The sequence below is a fragment of the Eurosta solidaginis genome, chromosome X, assembly GCF_040869045.1.
Source record: "Eurosta solidaginis isolate ZX-2024a chromosome X, ASM4086904v1, whole genome shotgun sequence".
Taxonomy (NCBI): Eukaryota; Metazoa; Arthropoda; class Insecta; order Diptera; family Tephritidae; genus Eurosta; species Eurosta solidaginis.
This window is the reverse complement of record NC_090324.1, coordinates 72,307,672-72,329,875: the sequence shown is the minus strand read 5'-3', so window position 1 is coordinate 72,329,875 and position 22,204 is coordinate 72,307,672. Positions and strand designations below refer to the sequence as shown.

Below are 22,204 nucleotides of genomic sequence, written 5' to 3'. Positions count from 1 at the left end.
TAGTGACATAAGATCAATGGCCATAAGGTCAATTGGCCTTATTTCCACTTTGAATGGCCATAAGTTTGATTGAAACTTTGCACACGTATCAAGGCTCGATGACAATACAATAATGTGATGGTGGGGTGACATAAAGTTAACGGACATAAGGTCAATTGAACTTATGACCACCCCAAATGGCCATAGATTTGAAACCTTGCACATAATGCGAAAAACGCATTTCTTTATTAACACGCTTTTATTAGCTTGGCCTGTATCTATGTAACGGAATTTTTGAGCCTAATTTTCACCGGTTTCTAGAACCCTGATTAATTTGAAACTTTGCACGCGTATCAAGGACCGATTACAATGTATTAATGTGATGGTGTGGTGACATAAGGTCAACGGCCATAAGGTCAATTGGCCTTACTACCATTTTGAATGGCCATAAGTTTGGTTGAAACTTTGCACACGTATCAAGGCTCGATTACAATGTGATGGTGGGATGACATAAGGTCAATTGATGACCATCCCAATGGCCATAGATTTGAAACATTGCACATAATGCGAAAAACGCATTCCTTTATTAGTGATAGCAGTGGATGCATGGCATATCTACGAAAGAGCATACTGGAGCCCTTTTTTTTTATTAATTAACACGTTTTTATTAGCTTGGCCTGTATCTATCTATGTATGTATGTATGTAACGGAATATTTGAGCTTAATTTTCACCGGTTTCAAGAAGTCTGATTAATTTGAAACTTTGCATACGTATCAAGGACCGATGACAATGCATTAATGTGAAAGTGTGGTGACATAAGCTCAACGGCCATAAGGTCAATTGGCCCTATTACCACTTTGAATGGCCATAAGTTTGATTGAAACTTTGCACACGTATCAAGGCTCGATGACAATGCATTAGTGTTATGGTGAGGTGACATAAGGTCAACGGCCATAAGGTCAATTGGCCTTATTACCACTTTGAATAGCCATAAGTTTGATTGAAACTTTGCACACGTATCAAGGCTCGATGACAATGCATTAAAGTGATGGTGTGGTGGCATAAAGTCAACGGCCATAAGGTCAATTGGCCTTATTACGACTTTGAATGGCCATAAGTTTGATTGAAACTTTGCACAGGTTTGGTTTTTTCATTGTCGTTTTTTTTATTATTTTTGAGTAAAAATCTTAGCATTTCGGGGAAAAAAGATTGAAATTTTCCTTGACATGAAGGTTGTATTTAGAGCTTCGTTCAATGTATATTTCGTCAAAAAATTTTACAGGAATAAAAAAAACATAAGCGAAACCTATACAAATTATAGCCAGGGACCAGAGCAGTTATTCCTTTTGTTATAAAAGTTCTTCAGAAAAAATGTTGGTATGGCCTAGAAGGTTCAATCTGGTCATATTAAATCGTTCCCGACATGGTCGAGCTTGTACCTTAATGGTGCTTGTTACCGGAACATACCGGATGTTTATCCGGTAAAGGACCATCACCATCGATAACACTCCCTGGAACCTTCGGGGATTTTCTTTATCGCTGCAACAACAACAACAGTTGGTTATGTTTTTTCGATAACAAGTTTGTAGTGCTAGAAGCAAAAATTTTAAAATGTCCCTACAGGTTTCAAATCCAGAAATTTACGAGAATGGATTTGTAAAAAATTCCCTTCATTTTGATGAACCGTATCTTAGTTATGGGGTCGTACTTTTATTCTGTTAATAAAAAATATAAGTCTGGATTTAAATTTTATTTTCGGACTTATAAAATAACAATTTTTGTTGTGTCGATTCGAACCCGCGGACTTATAAAATAAATAACCGGATTTGATTTTTTTGTGTGGATTTTTTTGAAAAATTATGCATGATTCGTCACGAAAATGCTATGGGTATCCCCGGAATCCCATACACTTTCACCAAGGAAAAGTTTTTAACCTGCCTTTTTCGAGTCAAGAAAAAAAAACCTATTAAAACGATCCTTAATTTCTTAGTTTTATGTCAAAAACTAATTCTGTGTAATAGGGAAATAAAAAATCTATTGTGGATTTTTTAATAACTATAATAATTATACCTCCTTGCTACTTTTTTAAAATGTTCTTATAAATCGGCGATTCTGCTGATTCTCGAACAACGTAGTGAATTATTTCGAGCCTCAAAGGTGTATCGCAAATAATATGTCTCGTCGACAAGCATCGGTACAATTCAGGTACGCAACATCTAAGCCCAGAAGAATTAGGCAAGGGGTACCACAGGGTGGTGTCCTATCCTCGCTTCTGTTTAACTTCTATATATCGAAGCCACTGACTGCACGATAATGGCTACAGGTCCCGGGCCACCCATCGATGAGATAGGTAATAAAATAAACAACTATCTCCTGATCTCTCCAGTTATTTCGCTTCGCACACCCTGACATTGTCACCGACCAAATCATCGGCGACTTTATTTATAACATGGATGCGCCAAATGTTGACCATATTGAACATCCACGTCAATGGCGTCACGCTACCGTCTGTCTTACACCCAAAATTCCTGGGTGTGACGTTCGATCAGCACTTAAATTTTGGAGAGCAAGCAACCGCAATTATTCCTCAAATCCATAGCCGTAATAAACTCCTCAAATCTCTTGCCGGCGTCACTTGGGGTAAAGATAAAAAACGCTCATTACCACTTACAAAGCAATTGGCCAGCCGATAGCATGCTACGCGTCCCCGATGTGGTCGCCAAGCCTAAAGACTACTCAGTGGAAGAGGCTACAGGCCTGCCAAAATACTGCCTTCAGAACCGCCTCGGGTTGTCCTCTGTCCCGGAACACCATTTGCATAATGAGGCGAGAATACTCCCCATCAGGGAGGGAAATGAGATGCTAACCAAACAGTTCCAGTTGAATACCCAGAAACATGGGCAGCCCAACAGACATCTGATTGATGAGCCAATACCGTCGAGGGGCTTAAGAACTCAACTCCGTAAGCATTATGAGGAAATACGGCATCTGAAAACACAGCCGTATGAAGCCAAAAGACACAAGTAGGTCCTCAGTGAGCTGCACAAACAGGCGTTGGACATCTATGCCAGGAATTGCCCGGTGAATCCAGTACTCGAAGAACAATACCCAAAACTTGCAGAAGAGGAACGCACACTCCCAATGGAAACGCGAGTCACTCTAGCTCAACCTCGATCTGGATGCTGTAACAGGTTAAACTCCTACCTATCCAGAATCAACTCCGACATACCAAACATATGTCCTGTTTCTACCATGACACCAACCATCTCTTCAATTGTATTGTGGAAACAACGCCTCTAACACCGCTCTAATTATGGCCCACCCCTGTTGAAACAGCAAGTTTCCTTGGACTTCCGTTAGAGGATATTGACGAAAATTTGTGATCGGTCGCACAAATCAGTTCACAGCCTCGTTTGCCTAGGCAAAGTACTCGCTTTTTCGATAGTGCAAAAAAGAACCTCTTTGCTACCTAAAACAATGTTGTGGTTTTAGCAGCCATTTGTCGTGGTACAATTTTTGAAGACCGTATTATCGAAGAATTACAAGTTACGCGGTGGTGACTCCCTATTTGCGTGGAGTGTCAGCATGGTTAAACCCAACGAGAACTACATGCTAAGCATTTCGTTGCAGTTTTTAGTTTAAAGATCAGATATGCTGCAAGCTTACCCCTGTGCTTTCATGAGTTGTTTGCGTTACCATAGATACATCACGTTAAAAGTCTCAAAAAAAAAACGTTACAGTATTAACTTAATATAACAAAGAACCTCTATAAAGAACTGTTACACTTTGATTTAGCCTAATATCTAGTCTGAATAAAAATTATGTAACCACGTCAGCTCTTGAACTATTTCACAACGTACAAAACACACCTCCCACTTACCCACCATCACAGATCTCATCAAATGCCAACATAATAATTTGCAAATTTTCCAATACCAAACGTTTTTTCACAGTCAAGCTTATCGTATCATCAAGGTAATTCAACACCGAGAGTATATTAATTCATTCTCATAGGCGCTTCCCATGACATAGATAAGACATAAATCCACATTACTCTTATAGACGCAGGTTGAGCCATCCAACATATTAATTTCCGTATTGGAACGATGTGTTTTATTGAAAAGATTCTTTTCAAAAGCTTTTTGTTCTTTCACAGTTGGGAGGACGTTTTTGTCATAGTACTTGGCCAAAAGGCGATTGCCATCTGTTTAGGCCTATAGCTAAAACTTTTAAACTTCGCCGGTCGCCCTCGTAATTTGTTTAGTTAACATTAGCGGTCGAACTTTATGCTAGCTATGTTAAATCATCGCTGGAAGAAATAAACAGTTCGACCGGTAAAATTGGCAAGATCAAATCCTGCATTCGGGCACTTGTTTTAAAACTTCAACGCAGCGAGACGTGTTCCAGCCAGATCCAGCAATTAGAGGTAATCTGTTAAATACATACATATATATATATATATATTAATTATTGAATTTGACCGAATACTTGAAAATAAAGTAACTATTAATATTAAATATTAATACTGCAATTTTCTTTTCATTTCATTTTGGTTGAACTAAATACTTGTCCGAGCGCTGCGTCCGGTCAAGACACCATCATTGTCCATGATGCACATGCCTTTGATGAAATTTAATGTCGGCCCTGGAACTCTATGCCAGAATTGTCCAGCGAACCCCGTTCTTAAAGTTAAATAACCTGAACTCGCAGAGAAGGAAAACAGAAGGGAGACGCGAAACACTCACTCAACTTCAATCTGAATACCTGTTACATTTTAAACTCTTACTTATCCAGAATGAACCCCGACATACAACTTGAAGCAATTTTATAATGAAGTTCGAACACAAAATCTTGAAAAAATTTTATAAATTATGTATATCGGCAAAAACTTCAGCTTATATCCCACTCAGCATTTAAGTGTATAAATTTGGAGTACTTTTGATCATGACAAAAATATTACCAGGTAAACCCGGTGAGGCAAAAAAAAAAAAATTTGAATTCTCACATTTTTATTTTGGTAATTCTATACGAAAGCATGACACTGCTAATACGCGTCCCCCGAAAATTTAAGGTCGTTCAAAAGATATTAACGAAAACCCGAAAAATTACCCACGGGTCCCTCCGAAACCGGGGGTGGGATCCACAGTATTTTTGCGCAGAACACCTTGCTGCATTGGCGGCCTTCGGCTGCAATTATAAAAAATTACCCTGGGTGGGTCCAACACCGGTTTGGAGCCCAAAACAATATCCGCACAAAACACTTATGTTCACAATTTTTTTTTGTGGGTACTCCAACATTACAACAATCACATGAAAATCGCCAAATTTAACTGCAAATATCTCCGGAGAGAGATACAATTTTTATTTCGATATTTTTGGACGCAGTGTCATGCTGTCGTATAGAATTACCTTTATTTTTTATTATCTTTTTTTTCATAACAAAAAATAATTAACAGATATATATTTTTTTTAAATGTTATTCATTTGAATGTTTTTGGTAACGTTGTGGAAGGACAACAAGAGAGGAAACATTTGGCTGGAACTTCTAGAAGTAACGTAGCTTTTTCGGGCTTTTTAATGTCGTCGCTACTGAAATGCTTACGTTATTAGAAAAATGAAGAACCCCAGCATGCCACTCGCACTTGGTGAAAAGATAAAATCAAAGCTGCTAACGAAGTATAAAGCAATTAACCGAGCGATTTTGTGTTAGCCGTTGCCAATATAGACTCCCGACCTACACTACTCTCACTGGAGTAAGTGCAGGCCTCTAAAGAAGGAAATGGGGTGCTTACCAAGCAGCTAAATGGCTTCCAAATGGAGCATCTAAGCGAACTGCTAGATGCAGCTCAATGAACCCTATTATTAAAAACGTGTATTAAGGCATAGCAAAAGAAGAATGGAAACGCGTCACCCCAGTCGATGAAGGCTTCTTGCATCAGAATTTTACCTTCAGACTTGGGGTCAAAAATTCAGCCCCAACGAATCGGTTATTGCGAGGATGTTTATTATCTTTGGCAATTGTTGTGTTACTACTATTACAATGGCTCGGTTTTTACAGCCAGCAACACATTTTCCATCCGTAGAGGATTGTTGCCAAAAAAAAAAAATTACAATTACCAGCAAATGGTACACAACACTCGAAAGCACCACCACAAATCTAAAAGAAGCTGGGAAGAAGATATGAACATAGCCATAAAACCGATTTGTGAATGATTCAAAACACTTTTCCATTTATTTTGTATAACATTTTGTCAGGCACATGTTTGTTTTATTTCATTATTCAATTAATGTTTTTCAATCAATTGTTGTTTTTTTTTTTTCAATTAATGAAATAATAAACACTTCACTTAACAACAGTATTAAAATCTATTGATTTACACCTGCAATATTGTCAGCTCGTTAAAACGATGTTCTTCCGAAAAAATTGCAACGCAAAATTTTCCGAAATAACAAAAGTAATAAGTGGCTATACTGGCTACGTATTAGGCTTGACAATCTCAGTGAATACGTAGTGACTACGTAAGAGGACAAACGCGAATACGTAAGAAGTTATAAAATACAAATTCTGGGTGAATGTGAGTGAATGTGATGCGAACATTCACGGTGACATACATAATACGGGCCTTAGTGATACTCACATCACTAATCTGATACTAAGTAAATAAAGCCACAACAACAATAAAACAAGCAGTCACTTGTATCTACATAAACGAATCAATCATTATGTCTACACATATGTACGTATACGCAGCAGGGAGAAACGCACAAGCACATTCATCTGAGATACTTACAAAAGTAGGCAATCATTTGTGCAAGTATCACTCACATATACACGATCTGTAGTTTATAGCTGGTAAGCAAGTAGTAAATTCTAGAAGAAGATACGCCTCGAAGTATGCGAACGAGATATCACAGGGTACAAAAGGAATTAAAGCTGAGTAAGCAGGAATCAGTTTGATTTAACCGCGCTATTGGTTGCGTAGTATAACTGTTATTGTGAAGTAATCTAATAAAGACCATTTTGCATTATTGAATATTGGAGTTATCTATTCAACAGTTTAGCGATACGAACGTTAATAGAAGGTTGCAAATAAGCGGAATTGCACTAAACTCGTTACAATAATGTAATTACCAAGCACGTAAGCATGGGGATGAAAGGGCTTACGTATAAAACACATGAAATTGCATTTAGATAGGTTTAATGACATGATGTTCGCTTTGCACCATTCAACTAGGTTATTTAGATCTGACTGAAGAAGTGCTCTACAATCTGGTGAGCTGATAGGCATAATAAGTTTGACGTCATCCGCATACATCAATAGCTTGCAGTGCTTCAAAACACTTGGTAGGTCGTTAATGAAAAGTAGGAATAACACTGCACCAAGTTGACTACCTTGCGGAACACCAGAAGTGACATTAACAAAATGAGACCAACTATTTTTAAATATAACGGTTTGCTTTCTTCCATATAAATAAGAAGAGATCCAAGAAAGAAACAAAGGTGGAAAGCCCAGTTGACCAAGTTTGTACAAGAGTAAGCTATGAGAGACTTTATCAAAAGCCTTGCTAAAATCAGTGTAAATTACATCAGATTCACAATTAAACTTGAAGCTGTTGGATACAAGGGTTGTGAACTCGAGCAAATTAGTCGATATCCCCTTATAAAAGCCATGTTGTGACAAGTCAATCACCGAAGATACACTATGCGCTAGTTGCTTAGTGATTATTGACTCGAAAATCTTTGGAACAACACTCATTTTGGCAATCCCCCTATAATTTCTGACACAGGATCTGCTACCACTTTTATAGAGAGAAATTATAAAAGACTCCTTCCACTGCCTGGGAAACATCCCTCCCTTGTTTCACGGAAGCGTTAAACAGAGAAGTTAAAGGTTTATAAAGGTATAGAGCACATGTTTTAAGCACAACTGATGGAATTTGGTCAGGTCCGGCAAAATAGGCAACCTTCTGTTTTTCTAGATGCCATAAAACATCCTCCGCGCAAATACTAGGGACGGACACTGAATTCAGCAGATACAGTCTAAATGGGTAATGCGAAGGCACCGAATCAGATGTATTAGAGTAATTTGATTGGAAGAAATCAGTAAACATATTAGCAATAACGGAATTGTCGTTAGAAATAATATCGTTAAACTTCATGGTAGAAGGAAGTCCTTTAATTTTTCTTTTTGAGTTAACGAAGCTGTAAAATGATTTAGGTTTGCACAAAATTTGATTTTTAATCCTATCAATATAAACTTTATAGCAACTCCTGTTTAACGAGTTGTACTTATGACGTAAAACAGCATAAGTAGCATAGGCAGTCCTGGCTCCTGAATGTTTGTATCGCTTAAACGCGCGTCTTACGATTTTTAAGACGTTTGAGCTCTTTAGTGCTCCATGCAATTGAGAGAAGTAGCTGTAGAGATATTTGCTAGCGGTATGCATTTATGATATATGCTAGCGGTATGCATTTATGAAGTAAGACGAAGAGTACATTGCTAATGTGACATGACCTTTCCTCAATATTACCGGTGTAATCGGGCCAGGTTATTTTTGACAATTCACTGATTAGCGCAGACCAATTAGCTTTCTTGAACAAAAACCGTCGAGATGTCTCTCTCACGACCTTCTGAATTTGACTAGGAAGCCTATACGATTAAATAAATAAATAAAGAGCAAGAGCTGGATGATAAACATCTTCAGGCAATACAAATGGATCACATCTATGAACGGAGCAATTCAAGGTGTCGTCTGTGAATATCAAATCTAGACATTTCCCGTATTTGTTACGCACATTGTTTAATTGATAAAGTCCTGCATCCGCAAGCTCATTTAAGAACTGAAAGAATATATCCCGTGAAGAAGTAGGGACCATTAACGCATCGACAAAACACCAAGACGCGCAAGGTAGATTAAAGTCGCCAAGCAATAAGATAGAATTAGAGGAACTAGCCATAGAAACAACTGATTTCACTAAAGAGGAATATCTCAAATAAATGGAAATATCCGATTGGGGTGGTATATAGGTGGCAATAAAATATTTAAACGTTGTGAAGAATTTCACATGCATGCAAAGAAACTCGATATCAACAGAGTCAGCAAAATGCACTTCCTCTGCAGAAAACTGGTGTGAACGGCAATCAGCACGCCACCACCAATTCTGTCCAGTCGGTCTTTTCTGAAAATCTCAAGCGATTCGGATAATATTTCGGAGTTAAAAACAGTTCGCTTCAACCATATCTCAGTAAACACAAACACGTCATAATAAGTACCATGACTCTTGAGAAAAGTAACCGTTAGTTTAGTGTTCAACCCCCTAACGTTTTGATAAAAAATATTAAAAAAAGAGTCAGTTAAATTAGACATATAATTTAAATTAGACTTATGAGTATCCAAGAAAGAAGTAGTGTTAAGAACAGCTGTCTCACTTATTGCTCTGCCACAGGTGAGACTGGTTTTTGAAAAAACTCGAACGGCCGAATTTTGACATTCGTCGGCCAAAGCTCTGGGTCCAGCATTTTGTCCGCATCAGCCGATGGAAGTCCGATTTTAAAGTTGACTCTACTTATCGATTCTATCGCCACATCCTTCTGACTAATTTATGGCATGAAATGAATTTTGACTGTATATTAGCTTGCTTGGTTATATAAGCAGATATATCAGTTGACTGAGCAGAAGGCTTGAATGAGCTCACATGAAACCATTTGAGTTGAACAGCAACATCAAGCCCACAACTTGTATTTGGGCCTACAACTACGCTACGTGGTTTGCTATTTATATATTTTTTTGACTGATTTGCGTTCTTTTTTGATACACGCATTGCGTTGACGGGGTTAGCGGCAGCGTTATTGGTGTTGGCGATAGCAGAATTGTCAGCAAAAGCATTGGCGTGAGCAGCAACTGCATTACTAGCTACAGTAGATTGTGCACGAGCATAAACGCTGGTGGTATCAGATGGGGACAGAACAACAGACGCATACATAAGGAGACATGGGCGTAGCAAGAGTTGTTGATGTCGAAGATTTTGCATTATTGGCTGTCAGTACCACTGATCCAGGCATAGGAGTGGTAAGCGGAGGAGCAGCAGTGTGCGAACGGTGAGAAGTGGGTAAAATCGAATTGAATTATAACATTAAATTGGAAAACACTTAACTTTTTAAAATGGGTGTGGCACCGCCCCTTTTATGGCTAAGCAATTTTCTATGCTTCGGGAGCCATAACTCGAAGAAAAATTAACACATGGTAATGAAATTGTGTACACATATTTTCCTTAAAGCAGATAATATTTCTAGTAAAAATGGACGGGATCGGTTAAAGACCACGGCAACTTAGATATAACACAAGTTTAGAAGGGTCGTAGACTAGAATAATAAGCTATAACTTAGCAAAAAATAGTTTTGAATCAATGATATTTCGCTTATTAAGTTTTACTGTAAGAGGAAATGGGGAGGCATTTTCTTTTAAACGGGTGGTGCCACGTGTTATGTAGAGAAGTAATTTATCTAAAATGAAATATACAACGGAAGCTCACGCTGAGTATATAATGTTCGGTTGCACCCGAACTTAGACACCTTTACTTGATGTATCTGCTAACGATACTGCTGACGTCACCCCAGTGAAAGCCTCTACGAGTACGTCAGAAGGCAATTTTGAGTGGATCACTGTGGACAAATACAAAAACAAAAATTAGAAGAAGAACACTCAGTAAAATAAAACAATCAACCAAAATAAACAATTGTTGTTGGTAAAAGCTTAAAAGTAGATTTGGATGTTGTGCGACGTGACGTCGTGAGGAGAATTAAATGGTTTCAAATATTATCATTTATGCACACCTTAACCGAAGAAAACAACATAGATTGCGTTGCTCTACATGCTGCTCTTGATAAAAGCCAACTTACTTACTTACTTAATTGGCGCTTAACCGTCTAAACGGTTATGGCCGTCCAACAAGGCGCGCCAGTCGCTCCTTCGCTCCGCCAACCGGCGCCAATTGATCACACCAAGGGAGTTTAAATCGTTTTCCACCTGGTCCTTCCAACGGAGTGGGGGCCGCCCTCTACCTCTGCTTCCATAGGCGGGTTCCGATAGAAACACTTTCTTGATGTAGGTGTGACCAAGTGGCGCCGGTTGGCGGAGCGAAGGAGCGACTGGCGCGCCTTGTTGGACGGCCATAACCGTTTAGACGGTTAATCGCCAATTAAGTAAGTAAGTATACGAAAGAGGACAGCGTTTGTTACTGCAAAGACATTGCTGGTCTATTCAAACAGTTTGGTGAACCATATGATTCAAAAGAGTGGCAATTGTTCATAGACGGCAATAAATTATGTTTAAAGGCCGTACTATTGCATATCGGCAACCAAAAGCCATCTATCCCGATCGCGCATGCAGTAAATACGAATGAAGCGTATGAGATAATGCAAAAATTGCTCAAATTAATCAAATACGAAGAACATGATTGGAAAATATGTGCCGATCATAAAGTCGTTGGAATGCTATGTGGTCTACAAAGTGGATACACAAAATACTGTTGCTTTCTATGCAAATGGGATAGCCGAGCTCGTCAAGAACACTACATCATAAAAGCCAACTAACTTGCTATAAATTGGTAAAAAAAGGTGTTGATCAAAAAACCCTTCAATGGATTAATTTCAAGCTTGGCGTTCCAATCACAGTTTCTGACACCCTTTTTAAATCAGAACTCTGGCCAGCTAATGTCACAGTACGACTTTTTGGTTCCTTTCGTGCGAAACAGGCGGCCTCCTGATAATGTAGCTGTGTCAAATTCGGCTAAAGAAAGCATAAAAATATACTTTCAAACTATGTCTGGCCTTCGGACCAAATGTTCGGCTGTATATATATATGTATATTTTTGACTTAGATTACGATATATTCGTGTTTGTGGAATCTTGGCTGAATGATAACTTCTTTGATAGCGAAATTTTTTATCCTAATCTTTATGACGTATTTCGTAAAGACCGCGAGCCTGTTAAAACTGATTGCCTCCAAGGCGGTGACGTTTTTATTGCTGTTCGGAGATAATTCCGGGCGGCATTGTCAACACTCACCAACTCGGATACAATCATTGACCAGCTATGCGTACGTGTGCATAATTCGTCTGATATCTTGCATGTTTGTTCCTCGTATATTCCACCGAATAGTGCAGATGGTTTATACTTTGCACATGCTGACAACTTTGTTTCATTAGCATCAAATATTGTTGGTGACAACCATCTTTGTGTCACCGGGGATTTTATTTATGCCATTTAAATTGGTTCCGAATTGATAACACGGATGCACTAATGTGAACTCTTCAGCCGAAATTCACTTTATCGATAATATTTAAAGCCCTGAATTAGTTCAAAGTAATCATTTCTATAATTGTTTAAATAGAATTCTAGATTTGGTATTCATTTCTAATAATGTTCATTACACTTTGTCGAAATGCATTACACCAATCCCCCAAACCGATAAGCATCACGTTCCTCCTTCTCTGTAGTTGGAGTTTTATGATTTTGCCGACGTTACTCCTAAGGCTGGTATAAAATTTAACTCTAGCGCTTGTGACGTATCCATTTTTAATGAAATTTTGTCAAGCATTGATTGGTGCGATGCTTTCTGTGGCAAAGATGTAACATCATGTTATACATATTTTAAAAATCAGGTTTTTGAGTTGTGCTTGCAGCACGTTCCTATTCAGGCCCGCCGCTGACAGTTCTTTGACTGCGTGCAAATACCGATAATGGCGCCCTTTGATTACATATAGTCGCTCCCATGGAAGACTAACACGTTTCGGATTTTCTATGGTAGTGTTCTATGAGAAAAAACTGAAACGTGTTAGTCTTTCAAGGGACAACATTATACTAAGTTTTGCTTTAAAGATTTTTTTAAATTTTGTTCATCACAGAATATAAAAGAAAAGAAAGCTTAATAAATAGGTATAAAACATTTATTTTGATTGGGGTCTTAGGGCCGTTTTCACATTCTCCGGTTAACGCTAACTGGCAGTTTATCTGACATATAACCGGACGATTTCTGGTAAAGAAACTGTCAGTATATGTTTATTAAAATGTAAAACTTAAAACAATACATACATATGTATGTATACATATTACAAAAACTTAACTCTTCTTGCCTTTATATTTGCAAAATCTTCTATAAACTTTCGTGTATCCAAGCTGTCTAAAATTTCGTGTTCAATTGAAACTATGGCTAAATTATTTAGCCTCCGCTGGAGCATTGTTGATCTTAAATAATTTTTAATTTTGAAAAGGATCTTTCACCAGATGCAACTGAAACCGGCAGTGCAATTAATATTCTTAGCGCTATTGCTGTGTTCGGAATGAATTTCTGCAAAATGTATCTTTAATGCAACAATTTAAAGAGATCAACACCGTCAATGTCTGAATCACCACTTGAATCATTCTTTAGCTTGAGATTTAAATCTTTACAGTGTTTCATTAGCGCATCATTGGAGTAATTAAATAAATTATCTTTAAAAAGCCAAATAAGTCAGTAAACGTTTGTAATTCCTCGAATCTTTCCTTTACAGAAGTTATTGCTTGATCTAAGATTCTAAAACTTCATTTATTTGGGAACCAGCATCAACACTAGCAACAACATCAGCTCTGAAATCCAGCGAAGAATCAATCTTGCCAATAAATGCTACTTTGGACTAGATAGGCAATTGAAAAGTAAAGTCCTCTCTCGGCGAACGAAAATCATACTCTACAAGTCACTTATCGTACCCGTCCTGCTATATGGGGCAGAAGCATGGACCATGACAACAGCAGATGAAGCGGCTTTGGGAGTGTTCGAGAGAAAAGTTCTTCGAAAGATTTATGGACCTCTACGCGTTGGCGATGGCGCGTACCGAAGAAGATTTAATGATGAGCTGTACGAGCTATACGCAGACATCAACATAGTCCAGCGAATTAAAATGCAGCGGCTGCGCTGGCTAGGCCATGTTATGCGAATGAATGATGATGCTCCGGCCAAGAAAGTGTTTCTATCCGAACCCGCCTATGGAAGCAGAGGTAGGGGCGGCCCCCACTCCGTTGGAAGGACCAGGTGGAAAACGATTTAAACTCCCTTGGTGTGACCAATTGGCGCCGGTTGGCGGAGCGAAGGAGCGACTGGCGCGCCTTGTTGGACGGCCATAACCGTTTAGACGGTTAAGCGCCAATTAAGTAAGTAAGTAAGTAAGATTCTAAAAAAAACTTTACTTTATATTTAATTTTGGGGTCCATGATTACTTCATCATTCTGCTCATATTGAAATTGAGTTGGTTTTTTTCTTGGGCGAATGGTATTTACTGGTGGAAAATCTGTTTCAACATTAAGTTCTTGAGCCACTTTGGAAGCTTCTGCTAGAACAATTTGAAATTGTTCATCCGTGCGATATTCTGTGAACTTAGCAATCAATTTTATTATAAGATTTGAGCAGATTTGAGTATTCATTGTGGGACTCTGCATCGTTTTACACAAAGCATTAATTTCGTTTAAAATTTCGAACCAAATCACTACCGAGCAAATAAATCTATAATTTTGAATATTAAGAGCAAGCGAATGAGCTATATGAAATATATTGCAATCCCATTCTGAAGAATTACCAGATATTTCCAGCAAGGCGTCAAATATTTTTTCGAAGTGGTACCTTAAGGGCTTAACTTTTAATTTTAAATCTGGCAAATGTTTGCAAAGTATCGACCACCTTTTTGTTGATGATGAAAAGTAAACGTGAATTTCTTGAGTTATATTAAAGAAATTAACAGTTTCGTGTGTTATATTTGCGGCATCGTTCACTACCAAATTAAGGCTATGAGCCGAGCATGGGACATAAAATTCGCGGTTATTGATTTGCAAACTTTTTTTTGTAGTCCATTGCATATTAGAACCGTTATCATAACCTTGACCGCATAGGTTTTGAATGTTGAGATTTAATTGCGAAAATAAGTCCAAAACAAAATGGAATAAACCTTCACCTGTGGAGCTGTTGATCGGACAGAAGCCAACGATATTTTCACATATCTCAACATTATTGGTTTTGCGATTTAACAGAACATGCCTCATTACAACTGTAATTTGTTCCGTGTGACTTGCATCTGGTGGGCAGTCCTATATAATGGAGAAATATTTTGATTCCCTCACGTTGTTCAGTATATATTTTTCTATAGTCGTGCCGAGCATATCAATTATTTCATTCTGAATTTGATCTCCTAAATAGTGAGTCATACGACCTGAATCCAATTTTGAGGATTGAATTCTGTGAATATGTTCCCGTATTAGGTTATCAAAGGATGCTATCATTTCGATTGCTTTTAGAAAATTACCATTATCAGGTTCATAAATAAAATAAAACTTGATAACAGCTGTGATTCTTTCTAGCACGTCGCACCATTTTTTTTTTTTTTTTGCGGTTTCATAAAATCAAAAAAGGCAGTTCCACAGTTCCAAATAATGTATTCTACGATATCACATTTGCTAATAGCGCTGCAGATTCCGCTAATTTATTTGCCAATTTTTTTTTTGCTCCAACTCTGATCCCGTGAAATTGACAACGGTTTCACCTATATTTAAGAGCGGCAATAAAAACGATGTTCGCAATTATAGACCGATTTCAAAGCTATATTCGGTGTCCAAACTTTTTGAAGTTATTTTCAATGATATTTGCGGTTAAAAGTTTAATCACTATCAAGCAACACGGCTTCGTAGCAAATCATTCCACTGTAAGCAACCTAACAGTTTTAGTGAATACTGCATTTTTGCTTTTCAGAATATATTTCAAGTTGATACAATTTATACTGACTTCACGAAGGCATTCGACAAATTTCTCACACAATAGTTTTATTGAAGCTGGCTGCTATTGGCGCAATGGTGCTCAAATGGCGGACGAGGTGATACATGTGTACACAGATGGTTCCAAAGTAGTGGAAGGGGTAGGGTCTGCGGGATACATTGCTGATCAGGAAACAAACAGATCCTTCAAGCTGCCAGATTACTGTAGCGTTTTCCAAGGGGAAATATTAGCCGCAACCAAAGCGGTAGAAACACTGGAAGAGAATAGCTTACACTGCAACCGTGTTAACATTTATATTGACAGCCAAGCAACAATTAGGGCAATAATCTCGCATAGCACAGCATCTAAAATTGTGCTAGGGTGTAAGCAGTCTCTGGAAAGAATCAGGACAGGGAGAAGCATACATCTATATTGGGTCCCAGGGCATATGGGAATAGATGGGAATGAAAAACCAGATAAAAAAAAAAAAAATAAATGTAAGGCGCGATAACCTCCGAAGAGATCTAAGGCCGAGCTTCTCTTCCAATTTGCGTCGTGCTCCTCTTGATTTTCTCTACAAATTGGGCGGACGGGACCTACATGTTTTATGCCGACTCCGAACGGCATCTGCAAGGCAGATGAGTTTTCACTGAGAGCTTTTCATGGCAGAAATACACCCGGAGCGCTTGCCAGTCACTGCCGAGGGGCGACCTCGCTTAGAAAAATTTTACTCTAATTGAAAAACCTTATTTCTAAAATGTTGATGTTGCTTTGCCCGGGAGTTGAACCCAGGGCATACGGTGTGATAGGCGGAGCACGCTACCATCACACCACGGTGGCCGCCACAGATGGACTAGATAAAAAGGGCGCATCCCTTGAAGCCTGCTCCGTAGACTACCCAATTAAATTGGGCGAGATTAAGAGAAGGCGAGAGGTGTACATGATTGACTAAGCGGGAAAGGTGTGGATTCAAGCTCGGGGCTGTAAAGTGTCGAAGATTATGTGTAGGTCTTACAACCTTACACTAACAAAGTTGCTTTTATCATTAAAAAGATAGGACTGTAGGCTCATGACGGGTTTTCTGACTGGCGTCACATGCGTTTAAATTAGGCTTGGCCAGTGTTTGAGATTGGGAATAATTCCCCAGAAGCACCCCTCTGCTAGTGCACAAATACTGCGCCATTCTTATCATACATTTTCGCATATATTACATTGGTATAATATTATAAGTACTGCATAACATATTTTTCTATATTCCTCTGTACATATCTATCACAGTACAGTTAATTGCACTGAGAGTCGCGTCGTTTCAATACATATTTTACTTTTTCGCTTTGTCTCTCTAAACACAATGTACATAAATAATATATACATATAGCTTTAGCTAAGTCAATTCGACCTAACTGCATATCAAAAAGGGCATATAAAGTATATGCATCTTGTTTTAAGTTTAAGCACCGTTTTTATGTGAATTTGGTTTTTGGGAAAATAAAGGAGTTGCTGAAGACGTACAGGACAGTGAAGTCCAAGTGCAAATTGATCGTGTTCTTTTTAATATTATACATATTTTTAGTCCCTCCTGTGAGGAACCACGTTCACCTATATCATCAGCTTATATTTTATGGCCGCACTAAATTTACGTGCCTCAGCAAACTCGTCTATTGTGCGTCTTGGAAGGGACATCCAAGGTGAAAACTTCGATCCCGACGATGTGGAGTGTGAGGTGTTACTTGGCCGCGTAAACCAACATTTTGACGGGTTTGTACAGCATCACTTCGATTTAGTAGGCAAGGCCAAACAAAAGGAGGTTACAGCTCATGATGAATTATTTCCTACAACAGAGGAGCTGTACACTACAATATGTGTTGCTTTACAGAGTCGTTTAAAACCTCCTACTAATCAGGCTAATATGCGTCCTTAACAATTCCTCGTTTTGATGGGAAATCCACAATTTGGTTGGCTTTTAAGGATTTATTCGAAACTTTGGTACATAACCGATCCGGCTTGAACTCTGCCTTCAAACTAGGCAAGTTTCGTCAATGTGTTGACCAAGACAGGGTTCCCATGATTGGGGGATTGTATACTGCCGGCTACGATGAGGTGTGGTCAGAGTTAAAATGCCGTTATGACAATCCCCGCCTATTATCCGAAACACATGTACAGAGCCTCCATTGTCGATTGTGTGCGCAACTCATTCCGTGCCCTCGCCGTAATGGAAATTCCTGTGGAACACTGGCATGCAATTTCCGTTCCGGTCCTTTTGCCGAAGCTACCCACAACAACGCGAAACGAATGGGGTATGAGCCTCAAAACGTCCGACATAACGAAGCTAGAGGACTTACTACAGTTTAGCGAGAGGCGTTCCGACAATATTATTCTACAACAAGGTCTGCTATTATGTAACCTGCGCTCAAGCGCGGTTCTGGGCGTACCGTTAAGGCGCATGTTGGTACCGCAAATGCCACGCAATAATTGAGTACGTCACCAGATGCTGTATGTCCACAGTGCTCAGCTAATCATCGCCTAATGAAATGCCAACGGTTTCGCAACTTATATGTACAACAACGCTGGGAGACTGTAAAACAGGTATCAGTGTGTTTCAATTATCTCCTGCTAGGGCATACAAGTCGGCAGTGCTCTTCTGGTGTGTGCTTGATCTGCCAACAGAAATATAACACTCTACTCTGTCGGGGTGGAGATACAGCACATGGAGTAAGCCAAGAAACTAGAAACTCAGTACCAGCAATATCCAGCTCCACTTCGTCATCCACCTAGACAAACGCACCGGCACAAGGACCAACCGCGCCACGAGTGTATTCACGTCAGCAATGACATACAGATGAGGTCCAGTCATTCATTGTCCAAGGTGACCGGACTATCTTACTTGCAACGGCCAGAGTTCAGCTGGCTAATTGATATGGACAGTGGCATTAGTGTCGGGCACTATGCGACATCGGATCTCAGGTGAGCTTCCTCAGTGAATCCATGTTTAAATCTCTGCAGAACCCCTGGCGAGATACGAGTGGAAGGTATAGGGGCAAACGTAACAATTTATACTAAAGGCACCACGACGGTGCAAATGACGTCCCTCATCGATAACACGTTTTCAGTACAATTCGAGGCTTACATATTTCCAACCATAACGACTGCGACACAGTGTCAAAAGTTGACACCTTTGCCTGGAATCACATTTCACGACTCCAACTTGCTGATCCAAATTTTGGCACGCCCGACAAGATCGATTTGCTTATGGGTGCCGATATATGGCCAGCGTTAATAGCCGAACGTATTTCTGAGGGATCTCTCGACGAGCCGTGTGCGCTGCGCACCCGCCTAGGCTGGGTTGTTTTCGGCCCTGCGACAACAAATACACGACGCGAGTCAAAACGCGCTCTTTGTATTAGTAAATGCACCAACACTCAACGACTGGACGAGCTTTTGCAGAGGTTTTGGCAAGTAATGAAGATTGACCCTGCAACCGACCTCTCCAACCGAGATCCAAGCCAAGGCATATTCATCGACACGGTACGGCGCATATCAAATGGCCGTTATAGTGTACAAATCCCCTTTCGCTCGGATGCGCCTGCTTTAGGTGAGTCATATCAAATAGCGAGACGTCAGTTTTCCAACTCTGAGTGTAAACTAGCCGGCGATGTTGAACTTCGCAACAATTACATCACGTTTATGCGCGAGTACCTTGCGCTTGGCCATATGAATGCAGTCGATTATGACTCGATTGACCCAATGCAATCCTACTACATCCCTCACCATGCGGTGACGGGAAATTTTCGTGTTGTATTTAACGCGTCTTGTTAAACAACCAATGAGTTATCTCTCAACGACAAGCAGTTTTCAGGACCACAACTTCAAGATAATTTGATAGATATTCTTCACTACAGATATAAGGAAAATGTTCCGCCAGGTTGTGGTCAATCCATTGCATCGGAAATGGCAACGTATTTCGTGGCGAGAGTCTCCTTTAGATTCACTACGCATATTTGAGCTAGCAACGGTGACATACGGCATGAAAAGTGGTCCGTACAATGTGATCCGTTCATTACGCCAATGTGCCATAGATAATTTCGGGATTGTCGTCAATGATTGCCGGGCAGTTACAGCGAGAAATAGCATACTTAGTGCATTTTATGTGGACGACTACTTGAAGAGTTCTGATTCTTCCGAGAAGGCTGTTCATTGCGCCCAAGATGTGGATAATGTACTTCCCCAAGGTCACTTCATTTTCAGCAAATGGAATTCCAACTGTGCCAGAACACTTGGAGCGATCACCGTTCCAGAGAAATTATCGGAAGACATCGAATTCAGCGATTCCAAAGCAACTGTTTTAGGCTTACATTGGGATCCACTAACCGATGAACTATTCTTTACGGTCCGTATTTTCGAAATCCACACACCACCGACTAAGCGGAATATTTTAAGTGACGTAGCTAAATTGAACGACCCGGTTGGTATCCTTGCGCCTGTTGTTGTTGTGGCGAAAATTTTTATTCCGCTGTTGTGGAAGGCAAACCTCAATTGGGATACTCCACTTCCCACAGATTTGCGCGATCAATTGCTCGAGTTTCGAAACCGTCTATATGAATCAGCGCAAATTAGGGTACCTCGTTGGTTATACGTGTCCTCATCTGCATTGGTTACACTACATGGGTTCTGTGATGCCAGCTCAAGGGCCTACGCTGCTGCTATCTGTGTAAACAGTATGTTGTAAAAGGTTTGAAATAAAATAGACTGCGTTGTGAGTGATCAAAGCTCAATGCTTAATTGCTCTTTTATTCAAATGTTGTCAGCTTATTTATACAAAATTATTCTAACATATTCTTACATACATATTTACATTTAAGCACACATACTTACATACATATTTACCTTAAGCATACATACTTACATACCTACATACAACTTGATACAAAATATGTACCTACACACCTGTGTTGAGTTGTGACTTCTGTGGGAAATGCAATGTTCGCAAATTTGCTTGAATGCAAATTTGTTTGGTTGTGTGTTGTACACACACCTGTATTAAATCGTGTGAATGGCTATGTCAGCAAGAATTGAAAACGCTTTTTTATTTGCTGATGAACATTTAGACTATTTTTGTTACAGGGTAGCTGATTTAAATATTTGGCCTTAAATTGTTGGCTATTTACACTACATCTCCCTTTTTTTCTTTAGAATGCTTATGCATTTCGAGAATGCATGAGCATTCTGGTATAAATTGATTCTATATTTTGTATTTTATGTTTGTAGGTTGAAAATTTACTTATTCTATTAATTTAAGTCTATTTTTGTGAATTATTATTTTCTTATTATTTATGATATTGCTCTATGTTACTGCGAAATTTTTGCTTATCCTCATTTCCTATTCTAGATGGGATTAAAGTGTCATTATTTTTACTATCGATATTTTCTACTTTATATGGAATTAGAGTAAAATTATTGTTTCTGTCGATCTTTTCTACTCTAAAGGGCCCTTTATATCTATTATCTAACTTATGTCCTGATTCATTTTTTACTAACACCACATCTCCTATATTAATTTCCTTATAGTGAATATTTTTATCATAACTAATCTTTTGTTTTTCTTTAAACTGTTTTACTAATTTATATGCTCTATCTTGCGCTATTTGTAACCTATACTTAATTTCTTTGTCGTAAGTCTGGGGTTTTTTGGCAAATACTAATTCGTATGGACAATAATTATGAACCGTAGATGGGGTAGCATTGTAACAATACGCAAAATATTTAAGATATTCATCCCAATCATTTTTGTCAATGGATATGTAGGAACGTACGTATTCATTGAATGTTCTATGACTACCTTCAACTGTGCCTAAAGTTTGATGGTGGTAAGGTGTTGACGTTTTATGGTTTATTTTTAGAAGTTTGCATAATTCTTCAAATAAGCTATTTTTATATTCGCTTCCCATATCTGTTATAATTGTCTTCATGCAACCATAAACTAGGATAAAATTTTCGAATATCGCTTTGGCTATTGTTTTTGCGTGTTTGCTGGGTATTGGTATTGCAACTAAATACTTAGTTAAGTCACATACTATAGTAACTGCATATTCATTTTCATTTTCCGACCTGGGAAGAGGGCCTATTTTATCTATTTGTACTGTGTCGAACGCTCTTGTGGGCGTTTCGGTTATAATCATAGGTTCTTTCAAATTTTTTATTATTTTATTTTTATTGCAATGAGTGCGTTTTTTGATATATGTCGTCTGATGCCGTTTTTGATTCCTTTCCAATAGTATTTTTGTTTTATTTTATTTTTCATGCGATTTATTCCTGGGTGGCCACCAAAAACAGGATCGTCATGAAATTTGTGAAGAATTTCTTTAATTTTTTCATTATTTGCCACTTGCATAACTTCTGGAGTTAATGCTATAATTAGATTTTTGAGAACTTTGGTACCAATTTCTTTAA

General features: G+C 38.8%; 1 protein-coding gene and 1 pseudogene across 7 annotated transcripts in view; both read right to left on the bottom strand.

Moving 5' to 3' along the window:
* anne (anne boleyn) overlaps positions 1–22,204 on the bottom strand; it is a 1,549,371-nt gene that overhangs the window by 918,489 nt on the left and 608,678 nt on the right. The window lies entirely within an intron of this gene.
* The window catches only part of LOC137234457 (tyrosine-protein phosphatase 69D-like), an 87,545-nt pseudogene continuing 69,588 nt past the window's right edge, over positions 4,248–22,204 (bottom strand).